Source organism: Panicum virgatum, chromosome 3N (genome assembly GCF_016808335.1).
Source record: "Panicum virgatum strain AP13 chromosome 3N, P.virgatum_v5, whole genome shotgun sequence".
Lineage (NCBI taxonomy): Eukaryota > Viridiplantae > Streptophyta > Magnoliopsida > Poales > Poaceae > Panicum > Panicum virgatum.
The window spans coordinates 41,982,240-41,991,530 of record NC_053147.1 but is presented as its reverse complement, the minus strand read 5'-3'; the positions used below and the strand labels follow the sequence as shown (position 1 = coordinate 41,991,530).

General features: G+C 42.3%; 1 long non-coding RNA gene across 9 annotated transcripts; it reads right to left on the bottom strand.

The window, feature by feature from the left end:
* Nucleotides 1-1,718: 1,718 nt before the first annotated feature.
* On the bottom strand, nt 1,719-7,063 carry LOC120665950. 9 transcript variants are annotated; one of them, XR_005671475.1, is made up of 5 exons: nt 5,824-6,030; nt 5,016-5,316; nt 4,255-4,653; nt 3,835-3,927; nt 3,450-3,758 (listed from the first exon to the last, which is right to left on the bottom strand). It is a non-coding gene; the product is annotated as an uncharacterized LOC120665950 (long non-coding RNA). The 9 variants fall into 9 exon arrangements; XR_005671471.1 differs by having other exon boundaries at nt 3,450-3,738; nt 5,824-6,029; XR_005671474.1 differs by having other exon boundaries at nt 3,450-3,738; nt 3,835-3,873; nt 5,824-6,029.
* Between the last annotated feature and the right edge of the window lie 2,228 nt (nt 7,064-9,291).

Sequence of the window (9,291 nt, the reverse complement as noted above, 5' to 3'; positions counted from 1 at the left end):
GTGGGCTGCCCTTGCCCCCACCTTGGGCGCCCCCCTTGGTGGGTTGCTATGGTCCCCACCAGGGGTCCAACCTTATGGGCCTCTCAAGTCCCATTAGTGCATCAAAGCCCAGTCTTATTTGGATCTCATCCTCATTAGGCTTCTGGCCCGTAAGTGTGTGACCCTATGGGCTCACGCGTGAATAGACATGGCCCAGTACTCCTACTTACCAATAGTTGATAGCGGTCTCTAGCAAGACATGTCAACTCCTAAGCACGTGCGAATCATATCTGTCGAGCCGTCACAATCTTATACATGTTGTTCCCTTTGTTCACGATATTTGGTCTAGCTTGAAGCCGACCACTCTTTCTCGATCCTGTGATTCGGAATCCTTGGTTAACTCTTAACCCTAGCATGGCCATGCATTTCTTGATCCGAGTCGCTCGAGGGGCCCAGAGATATCTCTCTCTTGTACAGAGGGGCAAATCCCATCTTGACCGACTATGTCTCACAGCATGCTTCTTGATAGACCCGAAAACCACCTTTATAACTACCCAGTTATGGTGTAGCGTTTGATGGCTCCTAAGTAAGTCGGTTCACATCTTGAGTACATACGACGATCTTAGGTCTTAGGATACAACGTACATATTGTGTAATGAGAAGTCATCATCTCGTGTTAGGTCAGTTCTGTCTCATGTCTCACTTGAACCCATATTATTAGTTTGACATCCCCATGTCCATGACTTGTGAAACGTAGTCAATCAACTAATACATGTGCTAGTCTAATATTCATTTGTGTCCTCACATGAACTATGACTAGGAACACTTTAGAATGTCCATACAAGTAAAGAGTTTCACAAATACTTCACATAAGCATTAATCAATACGAGTTGTCATCCATGGATATTCAAGGAACACTTTATTAATCATGAATACAAGGAAATATGATTGTCTCTAGGGCATATTTCCAACACTAGCCGTGTGCAAGACCTAGTCTTGTTGTCCACCTGAGTCGACATGGTATAAGAGCCTTCCTCCGCTTCAGCCTACATCAACATGGAGGAAACATCAACAACCATTTGTGACCATGCCATAACAACATCAACTTCAAAACTTCCATCACATATGCTGCTGATAAGGGCACTCAGGTACGTGCAAAAGGTAAGATAATGTTCACCAATCATTTGTTCATGTTTATCTCTTCATGAGCTTAGCTTGATCATGCAAAATCATGTTTCCTTTGTTTATTTTTGTATGCTCGGGTTTGGATGTTTCTTCTTGCAAGGCATCCATAGGCTTTTTAAATTAAGCATGGTGCTTAGGTTAAAAAAGCCTTCTTTAATCAAATAAGACATGGTGTCGAGTTTGATTAATGAACCATCAAAGTTAATACAATCATAGACTTTGGTTGCATATCTTCATGGACTAACCCCTCCAGGAAAACTTTCAAAACTGATAGGTAAGTCCTGAAGCTAAATTTATACTAGAGATAAAACAAGGCCCGAGACGAACTTCAAAAAAAAATTTGCACGACATCACAAGGAGGTACATATCACCTTTCAAGGCTCATAGTGAGTATATTGTCAAAATACCTCTTGGATTATGATTGTGTAATTTTATCTCAGCCTTGCTTTGGGTTAATAAATTTTTTTTGTGAACAGTAAAAAAATCTCTTTTCCAAAATCTCTCTCTTGAAATAATAATAATGAAATAAGTTGTTGGCAAGAATTTGGGATCCATGCTAAATGAATTTGTTGAGTTTGAATTTCCTTTAATCATGGATGTGAACAACAAATCCAAAAACAAAAAAATCCTTTATGCCTCTCTCTAGTATTTGTTGTCCACTAACCTTTTGCAGGAACGAAAAAAAAACACACACAAGGAGCAGCATACATAACTCCAACACAATGCTCCTTGGTCCAAAGGTAAGGCAAATGCACAAGGAACCAAACTGAACAAATGCAAAACTTTGCTTCGTGAAGCTTAACTCTTGCATCTTTGTTCCTTGCTTGGCAAATTCTTCAAGGTAAGTATCCCACACACCTTGTGCATCCTTGCCTCATGAATCCACCCTACTAAGTTACCCATTATATTCAGCTTGCCATGAATAAAAAACACATAGAAAAGACTAAAAATAAATTAATAAAAAATAATGAACCAAATAGAATCATGTTTTGATTCAATAAAGTTTAGACTCCCCGGTGCTCAAAATTGGCATAGTCCTTGTTTGTTTCCACCTTTGTTTTTCTTGTTTTGAATAAAAGCAGGTACAAGAATAAGTGTGGGGGAGATCTTTCGAAGACACTAATTGCAAACTTACTCAAGATCTCTCCCCCAACATGCTGCACAACATCGACGGCCCAACACGCTGAAGAACAGGACAGATGGGAACCAGGGAAGGATGGCCGATCCTTTGGTTCAACCAAACCAACTCTGATTTTCCTCAGTTCCCTCTTCTTCCTCTTCAAACGATGGTTTGTGCAAACACACTCCTCATACTCCTGAAGTTTTTGAGTTTAAATGAATTCATGCTAATCACTAAAAATAAACTCAATGAACCTTGCCTATCACCCTATGCACTCCATGCACTTCCACAAATAAACTTGCATACTCTTTATTCATTGCTCTCTTTCTAGTTCTTGTGAACAATTACTTTCATAGGGACCCCATGCTCTCTAAGTAATTGACTAATGCGATATAATTAGATGAATGGAACCGTGCTCTTCCATGTATAGAACTTGGGATTTCTTTTCAAAAAAAAATGCAATATCTTGTCTCCTCAAATTAATATAAATTCCTACCAGAGCCAAAGAAAACCCTTATGTTTATGTAGCTTGTTTTTGCTTTGAGCTTTGTCAAATTCTATGACTTGTGTTAGAAGCTTTTCATACTCCCATGATCAGGATCACATACACGCCCACTCACATACTATACTTCTACATTGGAAGATAGCAACCATTTCCATCCACCAAAAAATAAAACTCCAAGTCATACCATGACCCTCTCTCTCTCCAAAGTTACCATTAGGGATGTGGGCTATACAAAAAAATAAAAGATGCATACCCAAAGAAGATATGCCACATGCTCACAAGAGCATGTTTTAAAAAAAATGCATACCCAAAGAAGGTATGCCACATGCCCTCAAGGCATGTCAAAGAAAAAAGAGAGAAAAAGAAAGCCCACATCCCAGAAAAATAAAGGAGAGGGATGGTTCATGAAAAGGAGTCCATACACCATATATAATTTATGCCGGCCGTACGGCCCGTCCCTTTTTAGATAAGCGGGTTACTAGCTTTTCTTATTTGGCAAAGAACTGCTAGATCAGGAAAAAAATAGTTGGCACCAGTCATGATTAATGTTTTCACCAAAAAATCAGACCTGTACCACTGTGGCACCGTCCCTCTCCTAATTTGCTTGCTTCTAGATGTTTCAAAATTTGCAATGACAAAAGCAACTTTTGAAACCTCATAAGCAAAATTATGAAAATCTGAAAGCAAATTAGAACATTTACAAAGTTTCACCTCATCTAAATTCCAAATATTCTCATAGTTTCAAAACTACTACCACATACAAATCATGATTGCCTCAACTGTTGTACTGCTGATTACAGCCAATGATTAAAACTACCACCAAACAAAAAGATTGGAGGTACTACAACTAATATCAAGTTAGACATGAATAAAATCAAGCTAGGTTGAGGTGCAACTAAACTGCTGCCGATGATGATCTGATGAACTTTCTGATCACCAAACACCAAATCTGTAATAAAAAAGGAAAGTCTTTATTTCACTATGGATCAAAAATTGAAAACTCTAATTAAACTCTGGATATACAAAAAAATGTTAGCAGCCTTACAGATGTAGAGCATGTTATAGTGTTGATCTGCTGAAGAAACTTGAGGCAGAAAAGAAAAGTACATCAACCTACTTATGAACACACTTTTGAGGACTAAAAGGAGGAAAGGAACACAAATTAGTGAAAGAGTAGCAAGTGCAGTTAGTATCAGGAGTAAAACATCACCAAGGCTGAATACTTCAGTAAACAAACGTTGCTTGAACTTTTTTTTTAAGATTAGTATAATTGCCTAGATAAATGCATTGAGTTGCATACATGAAATTAGAAGAATTGCCTAGATAATGCACTAGGTTGCCTAGCTCACTGATTAAAATATCATTTAGCAAAATAAGACCCGTAGATAAACAGGTTCATATGGCAACATAGTCAGGCAGTCAGAAAGCAAGATTGAGAAAATGACTCATCGTAATGATGTATTACCTTCAACATACACATGGGGGAGCTGTACACACCTCCATCGTGACCACAAGCTGAGCACCCACTGAGCCGCAGATTGCCCTTGACAGGTTCAACGGCTAGGGCTTTTCTAAACCACACTACTGTTTGTCCTTGTGCCTGTCAAATGGCTCCAATAACATACAAAACAGAAGTCAACAACACATGGAGATAGCAAAAGTTCCATCTCTATAATAGTCATCAAGTCAGTTTGGGTTGTTTTTAACAGATACTATAGAGGGGAAAAAGAAAAGGCACAAGATTTGCACCTTCCGGGAGCAGTCGCTTCTTTTCCTCCCTAGCTATGTCCTCAAGGGTGCAATTGTACCAGCATTCTCCCCCTAGTGGTGGACCACCATCATGAGGATCACATATATGTGTTCCCTGGTGTTGACGGTAAAGGAGGCTCAGCAAGCTACCAAATAGAAATATCAAAATTAAAGCTACGGTTTATAAAACACCCGCAGACACAATTCTTGTGAAATTGTATTGTTATGCCTAGGTAGAGCAATATTATTGCTTATGGAAACTGATATTATTGCCTACCGGAACTAATATTATTGCCTCTGTAGAATATTCTTGAGAACCAACATTAAAATGCCTATACGAGATCATAAAAGGACATTACTAACCCAATTAAAATGCTTATGAGTTTTTACCAAAATGCTAGTTGATTTAGCATAAGTTTCCTAAAAAATGCAAATAGTACAACTGTGAGTAGAAACAAATATCAGTTAGTGAAGAACCTTAATGTTGCGTATATGTACAATACGATTGCAAATAACTCTGCTTATGCTTGCAGGTTGCAGCTCGCTGCTGGACAGCTGCTTGTGCTTACTGTCGGGCGATGGTTCCAAGCCGCTGCTGCGGCTTCCCAGTGCAGCTTTGATGACTGCCCCCGGATCCATAGCCTTGATGGGCTCAAATTTAGCGAGGCCATAGAGGCGCTTGATGGTCCTCGAGATGGAGGCAGGAGCGGAAAACACCCTCGATTCCCTTGGCTCCGAAGTAGCAGGAGCCGGCGGCGGCTCCGAAGTAGTTTATTGCCTAATGAAGTATATTGATTTATAATCAGGAACCATAATATTTCCAAATTCCCTCTCATATTATTGCCTAGCTGGTAACTATAATTTTGCCTAACAAAATACATTGTTTTGCCTTGTTATAATTATAAAATTATATAAAATAAGAACCATATTATTGCCTAGTAAACCATGTATTTAAAACCTGATCTAGGGAACTAGGATATATAATGGTAGTATGTATGGAAACCCCTTTCCTTTACAGTCATCTAGGGACAGTTTAAAAAGGATCTTCACACTGCACTTGTGCTTCTAGATTTAACAGAAAATGATTTGAGAAACTTGCAGCATATTGATTGACCAATCAAAGCTAAAACATCTAGCAACTATGAATGATTTTCCGTATACTGAATCTAGCAACTATAGCTGGATTATCAAACTATAGCTAGCATCTAGCATACTTTTATGTAATAGGCATTCATAGCTGAAATACAAAAAGGATCAAAAACACCCGGAGCATCTAGAAGTATACCATGCAAATTCAAGCTCGTGCTCATAATCACTTGAACATGTCACCCTCCCTGGCTCCTGCTTATAAAATGTTGAAGGTCACAAAGCTCCACCAAACTATGGCAAACATGACAGGAAAATGAAAAACAGAAATAAGTTATAAGCTACACCTAGATACTATCATTATTAAAGCTAACACACGTGTAGTATACATAACATCTACAAATACCATCTACAGCTCGATCAATCGAGCAACATACACCCTTTTTCTTGTTGATTAGGAAATAAAATAGTAAATCAATACATCTACAGGCTTTGCGTTTCTAGCCAAAGGGTAATACTAGCATGATGTAAGATGAAAAGCTTGCATTGAAATTGTGAGGAGATGAGATAACAACTACTAGTATGCAGAACGAACAAAGGGAAGGCACTCACGAAGAAGCTCCCCTCGCCCATCTGCAGGTTCTGCATCTGTGGGCGAAGGGGAGTGAGTGGGCCTTCACCACGGTGCTTGAGAAGCTGCCTCCATGCATCACGCACCTACACTGGTTTGCCTACGTGCAGTGGAACAGAGCTCACAAATCACGGCCGTCGTCCCGCTCGCCGCGTTGTACACCAACCCCAATGCCTGCTCGTGTGGCTGCTGTCCTGCCGCCTCCTGCCACGGGGCATAGGGCTCGAAATAGCTATGGGGGCGAGGCACCAGGATGAGGGGGAGGAGGATGCGGAGGTGGTCCTTGAGCTAGCTAGGGAGGGGAGCAATGGGTGGATCTGAGCAGCAGTAGGCTGTGGATCTGTGTAGCGGCAAGCGATGGATCTGAAGAGGGGAGAGGGGAGGGAGAGGGGGTGAAGGGAGGAAGGGGGAACACCTGGAGTGGCGGGGTGGCCGGCGAGCCGCACCAGTGGAGGAGCGCGGGGAGTGCTTCGTCGTCAAAGGAGTGGCACCTGGGCGTCGAGCACGAGGCGGAGGCGGGAGGCGGCCTTGATGGCGAGCCAGCGGCAGCAGACGAGGGAGCAATGCTTGCAGTTGCTAGAGCCGAGCATGCCGAAGATGAGTGCGAGGAGCTCCTCGGGGAGGCCGGCGATGCGGCCCTCCCTACCGACAGCCTCGACGATAGAGGCGAGGAGCTGCGGTGTCATCGCGACGACGGTCGGCGGCGGGGGTGAGGGCTTGCGGCAGCGCAGATGTGGTGGGGCACGGGCCCTTGAGGGTAGCATATGCAGATCTACCAAGGAAGGGGCAGGTGGAGGGGGGAGGCGTGGGTGGCGTTAGGGGGCGGAGAGGAATGGGAATAGTTCCAATTAAATGTTTTGTTGGATGTTGATGGATTCAGTCAGCCGTTCCAATCGACAACAATACGGCCGGCTGCAAAGAAGTCATTACCTATATATATATATATATATATATATATATATATATCACCACACACTTGCACATCTTAATCGAGGTTTATGACTTGTTTTTTTTCTTGGATCTAGTCTTTGACTTAGCAACATAAGCAAAGCAAGCATGCCTCTTTACTCCTACCCTGAGCTCCACATAAGCCTAATTAAATGATAGGAGAAAAGAAGGCAACGACTTTGACATTGTAAGGAACTACACAAAAAAAAGAGTGATTCAAGATTTTAATTTGAGGAGCAAGTATATTCTTTCTTTCAAAAATAAAAACCCAAGTTTCAGAGCAGGAAGAGCTAGGAACCTGAAATCTGCATCGTTCCATTATTCAATTACCCAAGAAATCATGGTAGCCACTCAAAAAGTTTCACAAGGATTGGAAGAAACTTGGAATAACTTGTATGCATATTATATCAAGGGAGATGCATCCACCTTAGTCTTCGCCTCTTTACTCGAGGACGAGCAAAGGCTAATTGTGGGGATAATGTTGACGGTCCATAAGTCAGAAATAGAACCATCAACTCCTGTATCTTTTCATAACATTCAATCACCAAACGTAGTCGTAGGACTTAATTCTAATCAATTCCACGAGTTTTGGTGATTTTTGGTTTGCAGGCACCCATACATGGAATAAGGAGAAAAGTAGCACAAGACGCAACAGAAACACACAAAAGACTTCATCCTGCGTCACACTCACAAGATGGGCCCAGTTGACAGAGAAAATCGACCTACAAGATGGGGGCCCATCTGGCAGTGCCCAGGACGAAAGGTGGCGTGAGAGGCGGCACCCGGGGGTCGGCCGAACCCCGGGGTCACTCGAACCCTTGTTGGCGTCAACTGGCCCAATCTTTGGCAGGAAGATCGATCCTATCCTCATAAGGCAGTTCCCATATGTTTCCATATTTATTCCTAGCGGGAACCGACCTCCTTGGGCTATAAAAGAAGCCCCCCTCACACATCCAAGAGTCATTCCATTCGCATTCATTCTCTCTTTCATTCCATGTCTACACACCATTAGAGCAGAGATGTAGAGGGGCTCTAGTTGTAAGATTAAGCTAGGGAGTGCACGAGGAGAAGTTCGGGAGGAGGGCCGGATTTGTCGACTTCCCTCTGCTTGTACCTCGACAGATATGACTCTCTTTTGAGAAAGTATCCGGATCTTCATCTACTTGGTGACTTCTTATCTGAGTTAAGCTTTTGTTATCATTTGCTTACGAGTTCTGACGGTGTTCACTGCCAAGCCTACTCAAGGATACCCTTAGCAGTAAGGTTTGTAGGTAGGTATCGACTGCTCTGGAACTCGATGGTGCAAGGAACACAAAGATTTAGACAGGTTTGGGCCGCGAGTTGCGTAATACCCTACGTCCTGTGTGGTTGTTTGTATTGCCTTCGGTGTTGATGTGTTTTGAGGGGAGTCCCTGCCCGCCCTTATATATCCGGAGGGACAGGGTTACATGGAAAGTCCTAGCTGAGTATAGTTGGAGTCCTACTAGAACATGATCGGGTAGTTTCCTTCGTACCGCAGCTAGTTCTATGCCTATTCTGGTAGTTACAAGAGAGATAAGGTACATCCATAAGCTATCCCTTATTCTAGAACATTCTATGCCTATAAGCAGTCCCGTTGCCCCGGGTCTGACAAGCCCCCGATCTCTTCATAGCTGAGTCCTGCAGGCATTGAGTACTTGGTTGGGCGTCTTCGAGTACTTCAAGTAGTCAGAACATCCTTCAGATTGCTTCTAAGCCTTCCTTCAGATACTTCGAGTAGTCCTTCAAGTACTTCCGGTTGCTTCGAGGCTGTGAGGTGCTCAAGCCCCGAAATCCTGATCATATATGGTGCGTGAAGTACTCGCGCTCCATATGGAGTAGCCCCTGAGCCTTAGGTTGAATCGCAGAATCAGGCTGAGGGTCACTTCAGTCTTTTTCCTTCATTATTTTCCAAAAAAATGAAAAATAAATCTCTGATGCACATATCCCACAGCCCCCGAGTCTTGAATTTAAATCTCTCAATTTAGATTTAAGAATCAAAAAACTTGTGACAAAATATTTGATGAAACTGCCCGGAGAATTAAACAATCCGTTGATCTTCCAGGTATT